Genomic DNA, 2,500 nt, shown 5'->3' with positions numbered 1-2,500 from the left:
GAAAAAAAGAAAATTATATAAGAAAACAAAAAAGCAAAAGATAAAGAAAAGCGAAGTTGTGAAAATTAATAAAAAATAAGAAAACAAAAAAGAAAGAAAGAAAAGGAAAGGCGAGAAGATATGACTGAAGTTTGATAATAGATAAAAAGGGGTAACACACACACACACACACACACACACACACACACACACACACACACACACACACACACACACACACACACACACACACACACACACTTATCAAAACAAAGCCTGAACACTTCTTAAAACATCAAAGACTCTTCACTTCTGACAAAAAAAGGAAAGAGGAAAAAAGGAGGAGGAGGAGGAGGAGGAGGAGAAAGCTTTTATCTCAATTTATCGTTTTCTTTCATATTTGTTCTTTAACGTTTTCTCTCTCTTCTTTCATTAGTATAGTTATGGTGTGTGTGTGTGTGTGTGTGTGTGTGTGTGTGTGTGTGTGTGTGTGTGTGTGTGTGTGTGTGTGTAGTCTGTCTGTCTGTCTGTTACATCTGTGACTTTGTATTTCCATGTTGTGTAAGTCCAAACTCTCTCTCTCTCTCTCTCTCTCTCTCTCTCTCTCTCTCTCTCTCTCTCTCTCTCTCTCTTAATTATATTCACGTCTTATCGTTTCACCGTTCTTTCCTTTCTTTCTCTTTCTCTTCTTCTTTCTTCTTCCACTTCCTTTATTTCTTCTCCCCTTCCTTCCTTCCTTCCTTTGTTTCATCTGTTCCCTTTTTCTCTCCTTCCTTTTCTGCTCTCTCTTTTTTTCTCCTCTCTCTCTCTCTCTCTCTCTCTCTCTCTCTCTCTCTCTCTCTCTCTCTCTCTCTTTCTTTTAGTTTCATTCTTAAGTGTGTGTGTGTGTGTGTGTGTGTGTGTGTGTGTGTGTGTGTGTGTGTGTGTGTGTGTGTGTGTTTCATCTCCTTTATTCGTTACACAACCTTTCCTTCAGTGATGTATAGGGTCTCTCTCTCTCTCTCTCTCTCTCTCTCTCTCTCTCTCTCTCTCTCTCTCTCTCTCTCTCTCTCTCTCTCTCTCTCTCTCTCTCTCTCTCTAATAAAATGCACCGCTCCCTTTTTATTTTCACACCTCTCTCTCTCTCTCTCTCTCTCTCTCTCTCTCTCTCTCTCTCTCTGCAGCTGTGCCCAAGGAGGTAGCCATTCATTCCTTCCTTGCTAACTAAACCTCACCGCCAACACCTTCTCCTTCTCCTCCTCCTCTTCCTTCTTCTCCTCCTCTTCCTCCTTCTTTCCTCCTGCTCCTTCTTTCCTTCCCTCCTGCACCTCCTCCTTATCCTTCTCTTCCTCCTCCCTCACCTTTTTTATCCACCTCCTTCATCTCTTTTTCTTTTTCATAATCCTTCTCCTTCCTTCTTTTCCTTCCTTCTCCTCCTCCTCCCTTTCTTCACTAACTAAGCCTCACCACAACCTTCTCCTACACTCCACCTCCTCCTTCACCTCCTTTTCCTTCTTCTCCTTCCCTACAATTTCCTACACCATCTAATTCACCTCCTTCACCTCACCACCTTCTCCTCCTCCTCCTCCAGCTCCTTCCCTCCTTCCCGCCTCGCCTCATTCCAGCAGATGGGCCACAGCTGGGGCGGACGGGCGTATCCTTCCTCCCTGGCTCCCTCCCTTTGTAAGCTTTATTGACTGTGAACGCTTCCAGAACACGATTTTTGCGAGGATTTTAAGAGTGTGCTTGTGGTGTGTGAGGTGAGGCAGGGGTGAGGAGGGAAGGGAAGGGGGGAAGGTCTCGGGAAGAGGAGGGAAGGAGGGGGGAATAGAAGGGAGGGTAAAGGGGGAAATGGGAGGGGAATTACTGATGTTTGGGGGAGGTGTGCAGGGGGATGAGGGAAGAAAAGGGGGGGATGCAGGGGAGAGGAGGCGAGAGAGGGAAAGAGGGGAGGGTAAATGGGGGAGGAAGGGAGGCAATACTTGGAAAAAATAGAAAAAAAAGCAAAATAAAAAAGACAAACACACAGCAAAAACATAGAAGGAAACACTTTAAGGAAGATACAATAACTGCGAAATATAAATAGACTGAGCACGCAAAACTAAGAAAAAAAAGAGTATATAACAAAAACGAGACAGGAAGGGAGGAAATACTTGAAAAAAAAAAAAGAAAAAAAACGTACAGCAGAAACATAGAAGGAAACAATTTAAGGAAGATACAATAACTGCGAAATATAAATAGAATGACAACGCAAAACTAAGAAAAAACGAGTATATAACAAAAACAAAACAGGGAGGGAGGAAATACTTGAAAAAAAAAGAAAAACTGCAAAATAAAAATAGACAGAGCAGAAATATTATAAACGTAGTATGAGCCTTACACACACACACACACACACACACACACACACACACACAAACACACCAACACACAGACCCCTCCCTCACACATACTGACCTCCCTTCCCATCACACAAAAGCGCTAAAAAAAATATGAAAAAAAAGCAAAAAAAACAAAAACAGACGAAGCAAAAACTAAGACA

The sequence above is a fragment of the Eriocheir sinensis genome, unplaced genomic scaffold (assembly GCF_024679095.1).
Source record: "Eriocheir sinensis breed Jianghai 21 unplaced genomic scaffold, ASM2467909v1 Scaffold513, whole genome shotgun sequence".
Taxonomy (NCBI): domain Eukaryota; kingdom Metazoa; phylum Arthropoda; class Malacostraca; order Decapoda; family Varunidae; genus Eriocheir; species Eriocheir sinensis.
Note: the sequence above shows the minus strand (reverse complement) of the source record.